Below are 18,030 nucleotides of genomic sequence, written 5' to 3'. Positions count from 1 at the left end.
CAATTTTTTTAAACAAAAATCATTGTTAAAACAAGTAACAGCTCACAATATGATTGGGCCAGTTCTAGAAGTTATTATCTATTGTATCAGTTCACACCTTAGTAATGTTTATTTAATTATTTACTCGTGGGGTCCCCCTACTGTACAGTTACGTAAGTGTGTCTTACTGTCAGTGTTTTCACTGGGGCAAATACAACGTGCTCATTTAGGAAGAAATCAGTTTGTTTTTTGAAATAAAAAAATCCCCTGAGAAGAAAATAAAAAAAACAAGCCTACAAGGTCAATTCAAATATATTAGGGATTTCCACATTTGTACGTATTATTTTTTTTTCTTTTATTTTTTAATGACAAACTGTCAGTACAGATACTTATGTGAAAAGAAGACTCAGAGGAAAAAAGCAACAAGCTTATTTTTGACAACGTATCGAACATATGGCCCATAGGCCAGAACCAGCCCATCAGGGGGTCCAAACTGGCCCGTGAGCACAGAACGTTTTTCACTCAAATTAACTGTTGTTTCTATTTTTTTCCACTAGAGGGCGTATTGACGACCACTTAAGTAACACTTCGAAATTTGGCTGTTAGTCAGTTTATGATGCAAAACCTTTCCACTGATTTTGTTAAGAAATTTCAGATTACTGTGCAGTAAAATAAGAGTAAATATCATGAATATTTTCAAAATATACTTATAATTATTTGCACACAAAAAAACAGGAAATATCTTTCCCTGTCATTATTTATCACTCACTCGGCCACAACCCACTTAAGATCTATAGGTAGAAGTGGCCCGCCCGTGACATAAAGAGTAGAAAGTACAGAAATCTGTTATCATATTAGATATAAAGTGATTCAGAATGCAAACAATGGTTGACTCCAAGTAACGATATATTTGGATTTTTATAAAAAAAAAAACTGTGTGTGTGGGGGGGAGGAGGGGTCTTATTCCATAATGTGAACTACGTTATCAATCTATTGCGTCACAGTTTCCATAAAGAGCACCTTTCACTCACCACCAACAAAATGCGTCAGGAGATTTGATGGTTTCGCGTCTTGAGGGGTCCGTCTGCTGCCCTCGTGTGTCCTCCAGCGGGTCAAGTGTCTCCAGCAGCTGTCTTACACTAATCGCCACGTCCTTCATGCTCCTCGGCTCTCCTTGGAGCTGCCGTTATTACCAGCAGAGCTCAACACACCACTCACTACCACTCACTGTGAATCTTATACTTCGTGTTAGTTCGGTCCCTGGCAACTAGAAGTACGGAAATTAATGTGATTTTGTGTAAGTGATTGTAAATGATGGCGAAAGAACCCTGGTAAGCAAATATAAACGGACCTATGGTTCTAATATATTCTGATGATGTCAATCATAAATTAGCTTCGACACCATTTTTTATTTATTTATTTGATAAAGTTTTGTTAGGCTCGGGAGATTTACCATTTGGCAAACACAAGCAATTGCCCGAGGAATCGAGATTTCCAGGGGCCCTTAAACGTCTCATAAAGACAGTTTCCTTCCCATGCGGAAAATAGCATCGAAAGGAAAAGTTAGCTCTGTAATAAAATGTAGCCCCAGCTAACTGTTTGCTCACAACAAAATAAGAAGAAGCTTTCCAGCCGTGTGCTTTCAAAGCCCCAACACATGACGTGATATGCGCAGCAAATGGAGGAGGATGGGGATGATGAAGATGATGAAGGGCAGGTGCAGGTCATGTGCTGGACATCCGCAGCTGAGTCGCAAACACGGCAGGTCGCCTGGCAACCGTGTCCACCCTGGGGGACCTTGTAAGGGCTGAAGCTCGGGTGAGACTAAGGGTCAACCCGGATCTACCTTCAAACATCACCGTGTGCTAAAAATAGGCCAGTGTGCGTGTGCACGTGTGTGTGCGCGCGCGCAGTGGAGAAAATGACTGCCTGAAGCAGAGTTTCATGGAAGAAGTGACAAGAAGAATACTCAGAAGGATGGAGGCGAGGACGAGAGTGAAGTGTGACGTAGTATCCGCACGCAGTGTGAGGCTCCTGCGAGGCTCCTTTTCGTCTTCTCCTAGAAAGCCTCATCCCTTTCTGTCTTACTCCACAGTACAGTGCTCACACAACCCACAGCTCCTTTTGTAAAAATACCCAAGGACAGTCCTCACTATTAATAGGAAGTGTTGTCAACTGGCACTGGAGAAACTGGACCGTCTATTCTGCTAACAATTTTTGGGATCTCTGAAGCCGTGACCTTCTTTCTACTCTCAATTACATGCATTTTTCAGCAGTGGAGTCAATTTAGCATGTGCTTTTTTATTTTATGATTGTTTTTCTTGCAGTTTCATTTCCTGGAAGTCCACGGTCGTTGTTGACTGTTATGACTTCCATAATCCGCTTTCCAAACAGCACTGACGATGTTCTAGTATTCACCTGGCGCCTCTTTCAGCACTTTGGCCCCTGCTAAGCAGCTCCATCAATACCACCGTTGATTTATAACGGCAGAGTCGTTATCCCGCCGTCAGCTAACCATGTGACAATTCACCATTAGCATGTCGCGTCCATGCTGCTATTAACAGTTAGCACTGCACAAATTCCACTCAACTTCACTTCATTTTGTTGCGCTTGTCTTGATTACATTCCATTACATGTATATGGATGTATGTTTTTGTTTTTTGTTTTGTCCAATCAGAGGTCAGGCTCTCTGTGTTGCCATGTCAAACTGTCAATCTGCCAATTGACGTAACTTAAACTACTCTAATAAAGAGACTGTTTTTTAAACCAATCAGATCACCCCACAAAAAATTTCACAGCCAAGTTCAACTAGCTAAACACATTTATATATCTATCTGGCTGCTTATACATTCAATAATTAGCACTTCGGTGAGTTTGCTTCAAGGTTATTATAGTTTGGGAATTTTCATTTTAGTTTAGTTTTTATTTCATTTTGAGTTTTGTTTTTTAAATGCAGTTAGTTTTCATTAGTTTTCAGGGTGGTTCTGTTAGTTTTTATTAGTTTTAGTTATTTAAAAAATGCTTAGTTTTAGTTTAGTTAGTTTCGGTATTAGTTTTCGTTTTTGTTTGTTTAAAAAAAACAAGCATTACTTGTGCGCAATATTTAATAAACACTATGGTAAAATGGAAAATGAACACCTAGGATTGCATTTCGGCTGAATTGTCATCATCATTGCTCTCTCTATTTTTTATTTTATTTTCTATTTTTTAAATACATTTTTATTTTGTATGTGGGTGAGTATGTGCATGTGCGTGTGAGTGTGTGTGTGTGTGTGTGTGCATGTGTGCGTGCGTGTGAGTGTGTATTCATTAGTTCACCTAAAACCTGTTAAAAATCCCATGCCGTTCACCTAAACCGAATACTTCAGAATCCAGCTAGAGTCGTGAGGTTGTCAGGAGACCCGAGGAAGGATCAAAGAAAAAAAGGAAAGTGAAATCCAGCTCCAACCAGACATCACCTACTATACCCACCAGGTTACCAACCAGAGTCTTTCACCAACCCCAGAAACATCTAAATTCCAACAAATCAGGGAGACCTCAAGAGACCAAATGAGAGACTGAGGAAAGGAAGGAAGGACAGACGAAGCAGAGTGAGATCAACAGACATCAGCTTCCACCGATTTAATGACCTGAGGAAGAAGCAGGTTGTGTTTGAATTTCGATAGATGCTGGTGTGGTGGATCTGGCATGCGTGAAATTCTCCACCAAAGAGGGGAACCGTCGACCCCGGACAGGACAGAGCAAGCACAACCCCCCAGGGCCACCCACGCCACAGCAACGCCAAGGGACAAGCCCCGGGTCCCGCAGGGGCCAACGGCCGGAGAGCAAACCCAGGGGCCAGGAGCGCTCCCCACCCCAACACGGCCCGCGCCCCCCACCCAACGCAGCAGGACGGGGCATGGCAGGCCCGCCAGGCACACCACAGCCCCCGCTTCCCCCCACCCGCCCCCCATCCACACCCGCCATCCGCCCCAACCCAGCCCCAGCCGCTCCCAGGCCCCCAAATGGCTCATGTATTAAATTAATTACCAAAGACAAAAACGAAGGACACTTTCCCTATAATTATAGTTAATTTTAGTTAATTTTGTAAACATAAAATGTAGTTTCAGTTTTTTTTGTTTTTTTTTACTCATTCACTGCCATTGACAGCTATAGACATCAAAAATTCATTTGAACTATTTCTATTAGTTTAATTTTTTTTTCCATTTGTGTTAACGAGTATGAAAACCTAGAAATTATTGTTCTGTACATTTAGAACAGATATAAAATTTGTGATTAATCGTGAATTAACTAGTGAAGTCATGCGACTAATTCCGATTACAAATTTTAATCGCCTGATGCACCTAATTTTTAACTCTTTGACTGCCAGACGTTTTCAGAAACGGGTTGTCGCCAGTGCCAGCCGATTTAAGCATTTTGAGTGATCTTTCAAGGTCCACAGAGAATGTTGTGTTTGGACTATGGAAGCACACATACTACCAAATGAAAGATTGGACTCTCAGCTTTCATCAGAAAAAAAAGTTTGTTTCTACCTTATTCCGTTCTTCAGTAATCAACAATAGAAAATGGTTAGTTTCACCGAAATGCTCTGTTTTGAAACAAAAAGCGGAGAAAAAGAGCTTTTTGTGAAACGATGTTATTTCATGCACTCTAGTGAATTCTACACTTCTTTTTGTCCATGAATGATGCCACAAACACCTAAATAGTGCTTTACTTCTGTAAAACACTATCACCAACTATGAAAAAGTGTTTTCAGTTTGCAAAATACGTTTATTTCCATTCAACAGTGTAACAATTTGACAAAACAATTTCGCAAACTATTTACAAATGTGTGCAACCGTTGTACTATTTACAATTATGTGGATGTTTCAAATACAGTTTTTCTTTTTGTAACACTGCCCTGCGTGCAAGGAGAGGGAGCAGGATTTGCACAACAGAGTAGTTTCACTGCGATTGTCCGTTTCGCGTGCAGACGTTACACTTTCTTGACAGCCTTTTTTTTCCGGGGAATAAAAAGCAAGTAGCAGACTGTGCCCACTCCTCCGATGAATATGCATTGGACTCGGGGCACTCTTCGTCGTCCGATTGAACGTCCGCCTGAGCGTGCTCGGTTGTGCTCCGCGTTTTCCGGTGTTAGCATCATAGTCATTAGGCTAACTAGATCTGCTTGAAACTTTCACCACAGCTGGCCAAGGCTTTCCTCCACCCATTTCAAAAAAAAAAAAAATTGGATGACGTCTTTTAACGTCATTGGCGGCCCTCCGTAGGTTTTTACTTGACGTCTTTTAACGTCCATGGCAGTGAAAGAGTTAATAATCTTTTCTTTCGTTCTTTTTTTAATCATCTTTCTTTCTTTATTTTTTTAAAGAAAAGATTATTTAAAAAATTAGGGGCATCAGGCAATTTTTAATCATAATTAATCGCATGACTTCACTAGTTAACTCACGATTAATCACAAATTTTATATCTGTTCTAATACAATTTAAAAAATTATACTCTTGTTAACAAAAGTGGGAAAAAATGTTAAACTAATAGAAATAGTTCAAATAAATTTTTGACGTCTATAGCCGTCAATGGCAGTGAACGAGTTCAAAATAATTTTCATTTTTATTTTATTTCGTTAACGAAATTAATTTTCTGAATTTTTGTTTTAGTTTTTTCGTTAGTTTTCGTTAACTAAAATAACCTTGTTTTGATTATTACGTGGCACAGTTGTGTGCTGTTTTGTTGCTATTTTGTATTTTTAGTGGATTAAGTCGAGTTACTGGCGCAACCTGAGAGATAAGCCCAAATTCAAAGTGAGAAGAGACTGTATTAAGCAGTGTTTCTTTTGTCCTTACACTGTGTGATTAATACATTTAAACTGACCCGTGTAAATGGTCCTAATAGATAATCATTAGTAACAGTTACACAACTCAATTTAAAACAATCACTTTCCTACAGGGATCATAAAAGCATCATTGTCACGTGTGTGTGTATGTGTGTCCCAAGAATAGGGTTTGGTGGGACTGTACTTAAAGATTAGCACCATTCCAACTAAACACCTGTTGCACACAAACACCCTTACATGTGCACTCGCACTTTCATGTCCACACACGCGCACACACCTGTCTGATGCATGCCACTCGGTCAGTCTGACTATCTGAATAGCTGTCTGTCTGTTTGTTTGTTTTTAACAGTGTTTCCTTGTTTTACACTGAGCGTGCAAAAAGTTGCGAGAGAAAGGCGATTGCAATTTTTAATTGTAATTAATCGCATGATTTCAATAGTTAACTCACGATTAATCGCACATTTTATATCTCATTCTTAATGGACAATAAAATGTACAATATTTATTTCTAAGTTTTCATACTCTTGTTACCATTTCTATTAGTGTTACACTTTTGCCACTTTTGTTAATAAGAGTATGAAAACCTTAAAAAATTGAACATTTAGAACAGATATAAAATTTGTGATTAATCGTGAGTTAATTATTGAAGTCATGTGATTAATTACAATTTAAAAAAATTTAATCGCCTGATGTGATAAAAAAAAAAGAAGATTATTAAAAATTAGGGGCGTCAGGCGATTACAATTTTTAATTGTAATTGATCACATGACTTCACTAGTTAACTCATGATTAATCACAAATTTTATATCTGTTCTAAATGTACGATAAAACAATTCTAGGTTTTCACACTCTTGTTAACATAAAAGTGGGGAAAAAAAATTTAACTAATAGAAATATGGCTACATCTTTTTGCGTAACTTTTGGACACACGCAAGTCTTGAAATGCTTCTGTGTGTACGAGATTTGTTTGAGGAACGAAACCGGCTTTTGCTTCCGTCTTTAGCTACAGGTGCTTCTACTCAACTGACAGGTAAACGAGCTCATCTCCACCTGTTGAGTAGAAGCACCTGTGGCTAAAGCCGAACTGTTTTTACTTTCTAGGCCTGGATTCCCCAACCCTGAATCCAAGACACACGTTCTACCAAACTGCCACAGTAAAAGCTCCACAAAAGTTAGGTCACATTGCAAGACGTTAGTGTACATTGCATCTGTGATTAAATGCTATAAGATATCTTACACGTTTTTATACTATGGTGTAGTGAATAGCTTATTGACAAGCCACTGACTGGCAAGCTTCATCCTGCATGTGTGCGCACGATATGCATTTGCCTGAGATGTTCTCACTTGAAAGTGCGCATTGTGACTCACAAGCTATGACAACTCTGACGGCAGGGCTGTGAAAGAGCAACAGCAGCGTCGATAATCGTCAGTAGGTGGAAGTAACAATATCAACACACCATAATTGTGGGAGTGAACCACAAAGACAATCACTTACATATAGCAATGGTGGGCAAGCTTTTGGGCCACCTTTGATCTGTAAATCGGACAAATGGGCCAGGTGAAACCAATTCATTCAATATTTATAATTCATTTTATCTGAATGAATTACCCAATGTATTATTATTATTATTATTATTATTATTATTATTATTAGTTTTCTATTTACAATAAATAAAACATATTTAGGGGACCATTGTTAATGCAACTAATAAAATAATTTATGATAAATATTTAATGCTTACTTTAAAAAATGTTTTTATAATTAATTCAATTATAATTAACTAAATATTTAATAAAAACGTTTTTAAATGTATATGATTTTATTTAATTTTAGTAGTATTCTTTTATTTAGAATGAATCAATGTTTTTAATTAGATAAATAAATGATAATTGATAATATTAATAATTGAAAATATTTCAACCAAACAATTTTAAATACATTTATTCTAATAATAAAATAATAATTTGTGATCATTTTTAAATGCATTATTTAATTTTAATATCATTAATTAATCTTATATTATTTCAACAAATAAAATAACTATTCTGTATATGTACATTTTTCTAAAACATGTTTATTTACAATAAAAATAACATTATTTATTATAATTAAACATGTTTTAGAAAAATAAACAAATTTACATATACATAATTTATAATAGATTTATATTTATATATTATTTTATCTTTATTTATTCATAATAGATCAGTTATTGATGAATAAATAAAATAATTGTACTCTTGATAATGTAAATGATGACATGAGGTGTTACTTGGGGGTAAGATATCATACATCAATAAAATCCAGAAGAAAAAAAAATTGATTTCCCAGGCAATAAGAATTAATCCATTGTGTGCAATTACAGGGTTGGGAGGTTCCTTTTAAAATGTATTCCGTTACAGTTACAAGTTACCTGCTAATTTTTTTTTGTTAGTAACATAATCCAAGTACCATAATACTAAAGTAATGTAACTTGATTACTTTGGATTATTTTGGGATTACTCCAATACCGAATATGCTCATGAAGAAAATTGATTGAAGGACATATGTTGTTTTCGAACTGTCAGTAAAAGCAACCACACCTCACAGTTTTGACGGACGGACGGACAGACAGACAGACAGACAGACTATGGTTGTAGGCTAGCAGACTAGCTAGCAAGAAGCCACAGTGCGTAACATGCCGCTGGACTCTGTAACTTTTGCTCCGAGTAAGTTCCAGTAAATACCGGTCGCCATTTCCTCCTCCTGTTCGTGAACCTTTTTCAAACTGCCCGCGTGTGGAGGACACGACTAGTCAGTTTGTTCGTCCCCACCTCTCTGACATGTAGCAACGGTCCCACTCGCATGGGTGTGCACGCGCTCTCTCTCTCTCTCTCTCTCTCTCTCGCCCTCGCTCTCTCTCGCACTCTCTCTCATTGTAGAAATTGTAATCCCTCGAAGTAATCCCCGTTTTTAATAAATGCACCTGTAATCTGATTACACTTTTTTACTGTAACTGTAACGGATACAGTTAAAAAAAAAAAAGTAATCTGATTACGTAACGGTGGTACATGTATTCCGTTACTCTCCAAGCCTGTGCAATTATAGCGTGAAGCAAATAAACAGATATCATAAGCTGCTAATGAGACATTCACTGATGTCAGAAGCTCATAAAAGGTTAGACAGGTTCCTGTAAACAAAACCACAACACTTTGAAGAGACACCATGCACCAAGTGGACTGTATATTTAGATGTGTTGTGTGTATGGGGGTGGGGGGTTAACTTTGGGCCTTCTGGATCGGTTTCATCGCAAAGCCCAAGCACATCTTCTGCGGAGGAATTGCCACTTCATTGGTTTACAATTTTCCCACCCATGAAAGGAGAGTCCAAGTGTGTCCTTGCTACCACTTCTGAGGGACACTCACACTTCGGAGCGCATCCACATTCCAGGGTTACGCGATGGCAAAGTGGCGTGGCAGGGCCAGGATGGCAATCACAGGCCAGAGGATTGTTTAGATTACTATTAGCATGGATAAGGATTTCACCTGTCACTACCATAATAATTGTGTCCTATGACAGAGAGGCTCAGTCCTCCTTTTCTTGTTTTAGCTTCAAAAGTCTCTCCATCTCAATAGAGACTATTGCAAGTAAAAAAAGTCTTATTTGAACAGCCCTATTCCAAATGAGTCTTTTACCTGGTTAGCATTAACTTTCCACATACACTGTTTTGGTTAGCACAGTCAGTGCAAGTTGAAGTAAGTTTGTCACCTCTGGTCTGCATAAAAAAAAAATTGGGCAAAAAAAGAAAAAAGAAAAAAAAATGAGACCCAGCATTCACTGCCCACCATTTGTAAGTTTTAAAATCCAACGAGATCAGCCTTTACAAAGTCAAACAAACTAGAAGAACACTGACAATAAGATTTGGTATTGAAAAAAAAAATGTCATTGTGGAAAAAGCTGCATTGACATTGAAACAAGTAATGGCATTGGAAAACAACTATAGGCATTGTAAAAGGTTGTATTGAAAAATAAAATACAGACATAAAAAAAACAATATTTTCTTTAAGCATATTTTTTTGTATTATGATGTTTTTTTAATGCCAATCTGCAGATTTTGTTTACACTCTCATTTTTCCCCGGGTGTCACAGGTTTTCAGTTTCAACTCTGGTTTTCAGTTTCACTTCTCTTTTTTTCAGTTTCAACTTATTGGCAGTGTTTTAATGTCGGAGGGCGGGGTTGTGGTTGGGGGCGGGGCTTTGAGCTCGAGAACGCATTCGCCAGGAACTCCTAAACTGCCTGTAAGCCACAAGGTTATATGCGGTTGTATATGTTACTTGAGGCGTTAAAACCACCATGTTTTAAATTACTTTATGCATCATGTCATGCAAATTTAGCTAACGTGCTAACTGGTTTACTACAGAAACATTAACACTGACGCCACAAGGTTATATGTAGAAAAAACAACGATTTACAGGTGGTTTAGGAGTTCCTGATGAACTTGTATCCATGAATATTGCCTTTAGCCAACAGAGAGAGCGCTCTCCTCTCCTGAAAGCCCCGCCCCCAACCACAACCCCGCCCCCCACATTAAAACACTGCCAATAAGTTGAAACTGAAAAAAAGAGAAGTGAAACTGAAAGCCTGTGACACCCGAAAGTTAGAGTGTAAACAAAATCTGAAGATTGGCATTGAAAAAGACATCATAATACAAAAAAAAAAAAGCTTAAAGAAAATTGTGTTTTTTTAATGTCTGTATTTTATTTATTTATTTATTTTTGTATTTTTTTCCCCACAATTACTTCTTTTTTTTCCAAAACCATATCTTTTTGTCAGTGTTGTGGCTCCAGAACTTGACACAGTGGTGAGGCAGAATATTGTCTTGCCTCACCTTGCGTTTCATCTCTGGTTTTATGTGATCACCAAATTAAATATGGAACATACAGATGACTAAATCACAGTGTTGTACGATATTCAAATGTGCTGAGATGCACATCTATACAGTATGTACACTGCATATAAAGTGACTGAGACATTCTCAAAAACAATTCATCACTAATGGCAGAGGGCCACAGATTCCCCACATACTCATCAAGCAGACAATCCTCTCTTGTTCCAATCATGTTGTTAAACCTTCTAACAGTTTCAGCTGCTGTGCCCGCCAAGATGGGCACGTCGCATGCCATTTACATCGGCCACCAAAAGGGCCTAAGACACATGATCATGACCTGCTCTCACTATCAAGCTGACAACTTGTTGAGTCGGAACAAATTTCAGACTGGAATGCAAGCAGGATGCTGTCACAGTGACTCAGCATGGAAGTACACATTGACTAAAACATAAATAAAAATCTGGATGGCAAATCCTAGATGTTTCACATGCTAGACGTCATCATATGGGGTCATTTTATGTGTGCTTGTTTTATGTCCATTGTAAGAGCAGCGAAGACTTTCACAAGTCACAAGTCATTTAGAAATAAAAGCAGAGCCAGAAATAACCACTTGAAGGTGTTACCACCAAAATGGCTGCCCAGTTGCCAGACTTTCCTAGAAAGACTTTGTTGTGACCTTTTGCCTGCACATTCAACATTTAACATCATCACATGATAAAATGACTATTGTGTGGTTACAGCTACACATAATTACTTACCTCAACTAAGACAGTTTTAATGAGAAAAAAAATCCACTACATTAAAACGTCCGGAATGATTTTATTTTGGATGCACCTGTTTTCTATAGCTTGGGTCCTCTTCAGGATTGCATGTGAGCGAGTGCTCTAGATAGTATGCCTGATGGCAGAGCACCTGGCCCGGATGGTTATCCGGCTATATTTTTTTTAACCAATTTTGGTTAATGCTTGCGCCATTATTCTTAAAAGTTATTAAAACTAATGGTTACATATGTCCACATATGAATACAGCAGCAATAAAACTTGTATTAAAGCCAGAAAAAGACTCCACCCTTCCGTCAAGTTACCGTCCGATATCACTAATTAATACTGACATTAAAATTATTACAGAAAATTCATGGAACGCTGCAAGCCAGGACCCACATTACTCTTTTCCTATAGGTAATTTAAAATATTTAGGCATAAAAATCTCACCTAAATTAACTGATTTAATTCATTTAAACTTCACTCCACTTCTGGATAGCATTCACAGTGACCTGGAGCGCTGGAATAATCTTCCTATTTCTCTAATAGGATAAATAGCGACCATTAAAATGAAAGTTAGCATTTTTTCTCAATGATTCCATTCAAACCTATGTCTAACTGGTTCCAGTCGCTGGACTCGTCCGTTACAAAATTCTACTGGAATAAAAAATAATAATAAAGCAAAGATTAGTCTATGAATATGAAATCCAAAGGAGGTCTAGAGGCATCAAATTTTATGCACTACTATCTAGCTAACCAGCTGTAATATATCATTCTATGGGCACAACCCAACAGAGATACCAACTGTTGGCTGGAACTAGAACAGAAGAATTGTAATAACCTCAGACTTTTAGATTTACTCTTTATTACAACATCGACACAATTGTTTTAAAAACCCAATGATTTCCGCCACCCTGACCGCCTGGTGGAAGGCACTAGAAATCCCAAAATCCCAATTGGAGCCCTGCGGGCTTTCTCCCCTATGGCATAACCCCGACTTTCAACTTAACAATCAATCGTTTTATTTAGGTGTGTGGGAGCAGAAAGGAATTACACATCTCCACCACCTCTTCTCAGATAATATGTTTATATCATATACAAACTTGCTCCAAAAATACAAAACAAAAAACAGATTTTTTTTTTTTACATTATCTGCAAGTTAAAAATATGGTAAAAAAAACTAATTCCAACACTTCAGGGTACCCTTTAACCACCTGTTTTAGCTAAGGATATTACAAAGCTTTCTCCGACAACAACAAAAAAAACTCTAAAAAAGATATAAGTTACTTTCATACACAGATAAAATGTATTTACCCATCTCAAAATGGGAGACAGACTTGTCTATAGCTCCGGAATTTGACTTTTGGATTAGAGTTTGTGATAACGTATTCAAAATGACAAAACGCACAAATTTACAACTTATCCAATATAAAATTATTCATAGAACACATATTTCTCAATACATCATGAAGAAAATGGGACTTTTAGACATTTGTCTCCAGTGTTTACAAAACACTGCCGACACTTATTTTCATGCTTTATGGTTATGTACTCCGGTTATGTATTTCTGGACTAAAGTCTTAGAAAAACTTTCCGCTATCTTGGGCTGTAGGATACCTTTATCTCCAAGCTTGTGTTTGCTAGGTGACCTAACAACGACTGACTTACCACGTAAACAATCTCAATCTACACTTGTAGCTCTTACTATCGCAAATAAAACAATTATTTTTAACTGGAAAAATAAACAAACTCTGAATATCAACCAATGGTCTAGCCTGCTCATAAATCACATTTTAATGGAAAAAAATTGACTCCTGACTCCTGGGTTTGCTCTCCGGCTGGTGGGGCCCGGGGGTTGTGCCTTGGCGCTGCTGTGGCCTGGGGGGCCCTGGGGGGTTGTGCTTGCTCTGTCCTAGCCGGGGGTCGATGGCTCCCCTCTTTGGTGGGGATTTTCATGCCAGATCCACCACACCAGCATCTACCAAAATTCAAACACAATCTGCTTCTTCCTCTTGTCGTTGAATCGGTGGAGGTTGATCTCACTCTGCTTCATCTATCCTTCCTTCCTTTCTTTTGTCTTTCCTTTGGTCTCTTGAGGTCTCTCTAATTTGTTGGAATTTATATGCTTCTGCGGTTGGTGAAAGATTCTAGTTTTTTTTTTTTTTTTTTTTAAAAACATAACCCCGACTTTCAACTTAACAATCAATCGTTTTATTTAGGTGTGTGGGAGCAGAAAGGAATTACACATCTCCACCACCTCTTCTCAGATAATATGTTTATATCATATACATCCTTGCTCCAAAAATACAATATAAAAAACGGAAATTTTTTACATTATCTACAAGTTAAAAATATGATAAAGAAAAAAATTCCAACACTTTGGGGTACGCTCCTACTGCCTGTTTTAGCTAAAGATATTAACACGCTTTCTCCGACAACAACAAAAAAACTTTCAAAAATATATGTTACTTTTATATACTGATAAAATGTCTTTACCCATCTCGAAATGGGAGACAGACTTGTCTATAGCACCGGAACCTGACTTTTGGATTCAAGTTTGTGAAAACGCATTTAAAATGACAAAACACACAAATTTACAACTTATCCAATATAAAATTATTCACAGAACATACATTACTCAATATATGATGAAGAAAATGGGACTCTCAGACTCCGACATTTGTCTCCAATGCTTACAAAACACTGCCGACACTTATTTTCATGCTTTATGGTTATGTACTCCGGTTATGTATTTCTGGACTAAAGTCTTAGAAAAACTTTCCGCTATTTTGGACTGTAGGATACCTTTATCTCCAAACTTGTGTTTGCTAGGTGACCTAACAACAACTGACCTACCACATAAACAATTTCAATCTACACTTGTAGCCCTTACTATCGCTAAAAAAACAATTCTTGTTAACTGGAAAAATAAACAAACTCTGAATATCGACCAATGGTCTAACCTCCTCATTAATCACATTTTAATGGAAAAAATATCTGCCTCAAATAAAAATCAAATATCAAAATTTATAGAAACATGGTCTACGTATATAGAATTTTTTAACCTAATTCTGGTTACTTAATTCTGTCTGTTAGCGAGAGCCACTACATCGTGATAACTTACATTGATGTTTCTGCATTTGGCAATTTATTATTATATTATATTATTAGTATGGGAATTTTTTTAATGGGCTTTAGGTGAACTGAGGAATACACACACGCTCGCACGCACGCACGCACACACACACACACACACATACATATACTCACCCACATCCCCAAAAAAAAAAAATATATATATATATATATATGTGTGTGTATATGTATATATATGTATATATATTTAAAAAAATATATATTAATTTTTTTAAATTTATTTGTTTTGTTTTTAAAAAAAAAAAGGAGAGCAATGATGATGTCAAATCGAATGAGCAATACTGAGCTCTCCTGGAAAAAAAAAAAAAAGATTCTAGTTTGTAACCCTGTGTGTAGTAGGTGATGTCTGATCGGTGCTGGATTTCGCTATTCTCTCTTTTCTTTGATCACTCTTCGGGTCTCCTGACAACTTCACGATTCTATTGGGATTCTGAACTATTCGGTTTAGGTGAAGGGTATGGGATTTTTTTATAGGTTTCAGGTGAATTAATGAGCACAAACTCACACGCACGCACATATGCACGCACACACACATGCATAAACATACTCACGCACAAAAAAAAGAAGAAGAAAAAAAGAGAGCAATGATGATGACATGTTGAATCGGTAAGATTACCGAATGAACAATACTGAGCTCTCTCAATGCATGTGAGCTGGAGCCTTTCCCAGCTGACTTTGGGCATAGTCGGGGGACCGGGTACACATCAGACTGGTTGCCAGTCAGTCACAGGGCACAAACTATTCCCACATTTAAGACTACTTATCCAAGTTTCTTGCCTTGAAATTTTGAACTCACTCATCTTATTTTTTTCAACAGTGCCCACCTCTTATTCTGTACCTTCTCAAGGCTGAAAATGAATCTGTCAAATGCCATGACATCACTCATCAATGTGATGGGCTCCCATGCCCACCTTGATGTAACCTTCAAGACTGGCTGAAGCATCTTTGGTGGGGGTCAGGGGCGTCCTTGCCGGCAGGGTGTTACATTCTTCAACCTCCCTGAAAGAACAGCGAAATTCTGCCATTGTGTCATTGCTGCCTGCCCTGGACACATGCCCACGCCACGGCACTATTTATACCAGAGGAACACAACTGCTGTTATAGCTTCAGTTACAGTGGCGTACTTCAAACCGCAGCTGCCCAGTCTCCGTTAATTATACTGCACAGACGACACACTTCCTAAACACACGCCTTGCTGCTTTCCCTGCTACTACTTCTGGCCTGGGCTGTTTTGCTGCTAAGGGCTTCCCGGATCCATCACAGTGATTAGCAGGCACGGGCAGGCATGACTTACATGCCCGCCTCCCACACTGCCTGCCAACAAGTTCTCATACGCACACGCACACTGGTTACATCATATTCAATTCAAGCTGCAAATTATTATGCACATAATCATTTGATGCAGACACAGAATGTGGAATGTAAATGTGTTTTTGAATGCAATAAAATGAGCCAACCATCAAAGTTTGTGATTTGTGTGAGAATTTTTATGACAAATTTTCAGGCTGCCGTCAAGTGTGAATGAGATTTCCTGCTTTGATTGCCAGTCAATTACAACATAAATATAACATACTGAAACACTGTGGCCACAAAGAAGACTCTCAGATCTCCACACACTTATATGGGTTCAAAGAAAATTCTGAACATCCATCCGTCACCCTTACCCACATACCTTGGGCATGGAGGGGCATGAAGGGACACCAAACTGCCTGCCCCCAGGTGCATCTGCAAATTTGGACACAAAAAGTAGACTCGATCTATCATCTTAGACTTGGTAAAAGCAGGTCAAAATGGTGGTGTCATTGAGGCACAGGCAGCAGATTGGTGGATGTCATTTATTCCATTCATGAATGTGATAACGTGGGGGAATCCCTCTGAATCATAGTTGAAATCAATTCATTCAAAGAATTATAATAATTATCATCTTAACTCTTTGACTGCCAAAAACGTTAAATAACGTTTAGTAAAATCCTATGGAGGAGTGCCAAAGACGTTAAAAGACGTTTGTTTCAAAACAGAGGTGAAACTAACCATTTTCTATTGTTGATTACTGAAAAACGGAATAAGGTAGAAACAAACTTTTTTTTCTGATGAAAGATGAGAGTCCAATCTTTCATTTGGTAGTATGTGTGTTTCCATAGTCCAAACACATAATTTTCTGTGGACCTTGAAAGATCAGTCAAAAGATCAGTCAAAATGCTTAAATCTGCCGGCACCCACGACATCCCTTTTCTGAAACCGTCTGGCAGTCAAAGAGTTAATAGCACTGCCCTGACCGCGCAGCACAACTATTGCTGGGGGGGGGGAGCATACAAGTAGGTGGGTGCAATGCAGTCTCCAATTGCGCAAGAGGAGATCTTGAAGTTTACTGCCAATGTCATGCACGGACACCAGCGAGTTTATTTGTTTGTTTCCGCAATGTCAAGTCCGCATGTGCTCCAACAGCAAATAAGGGATGTCGTCACGATTGGCAAGGAAAAGGCTTCGTTCCATCCCACAAAATCGCACAATGGCGCACACGGCCTGTTTGGCCACAAATTCATCCTGTTCAAAGTCTAGGAAAATACAGAAATAAAAAAAACTCCACCCATGCACACAGTTAAACTACACTTTGTGCTAAAATCGTGCTGGGTACAAAAATCGGGCTTTTGTGTCTCTATAAATTGCTCTTAGTGTGAAAATATATTGTAATACATTTTACTGTTCTGAATTTAGGCTATTGACGGACAAGGATTTTTCCAGATCTGGCACAGTTAATTAATTACAAAAACAAATCAAATATGTATTATTTATTATTATTTACTATTTAGGACATCGATAATTTAGGACAGTTGCACCAGATGATGGTTGGTGGCAATTATCTACCGAAACAAAACAAGCGAGCTAGTCACACAAGTAATGTCCATCCATCCATCCATCCATTTTCTTGACCGCTTTTCCTCACAAGGGTCACGGGGGGTGCTGGAGCCTATACCAGCTGGCTTCGGGTAGTAGGCGGGGTACACCCTGAACTGGTTGCCAGCCAATCGCAGGGCACACAGAGACAAACAACCATACTCACAATCACACCTATGGACAATTTGGAGTGTTCAATTAACCTGCCATGCATGTCTTTGGAATGTGGGAGGAAACCGGAGTACCCGGTGAAAACCCACGCAAGCACGGGGAGAACATGCAAACTCCACCCAGGAAGGCCGAAGCCTGGACTCGATCTCACGTCCTCTGCACAAGTAATGTTACACAGAAAATAAAATATATTTGTTGGACAAAATTAATATTCATTTTCTTTTGGTCATATCACATGATCTCCAAATAGGACCATTACCAGGTGCGAAAAGGGTAACTTTTTTTTTTTTTTTTACATAGTGAGACAGTACAAAACTGATAGCTGCTCTCTTGGGTTCTTGACTGTTGTTGTTGATACAAACTCCTGTC

General features: G+C 38.2%; 1 protein-coding gene across 2 annotated transcripts in view; it reads left to right on the top strand.

The window, feature by feature from the left end:
* LOC144043177 (ras-related protein Rab-37) overlaps nucleotides 1-18,030 on the top strand; it is an 85,910-nt gene that overhangs the window by 48,640 nt on the left and 19,240 nt on the right. The gene's annotated exons all lie outside the window — the stretch shown is intronic.

Source organism: Vanacampus margaritifer, chromosome 2 (assembly GCF_051991255.1).
Source record: "Vanacampus margaritifer isolate UIUO_Vmar chromosome 2, RoL_Vmar_1.0, whole genome shotgun sequence".
NCBI classification, from domain to species: domain Eukaryota; kingdom Metazoa; phylum Chordata; class Actinopteri; order Syngnathiformes; family Syngnathidae; genus Vanacampus; species Vanacampus margaritifer.
The sequence above is the reverse complement of the archived record's forward strand: the minus strand, read 5'-3'. Positions and strand labels throughout refer to the sequence as shown.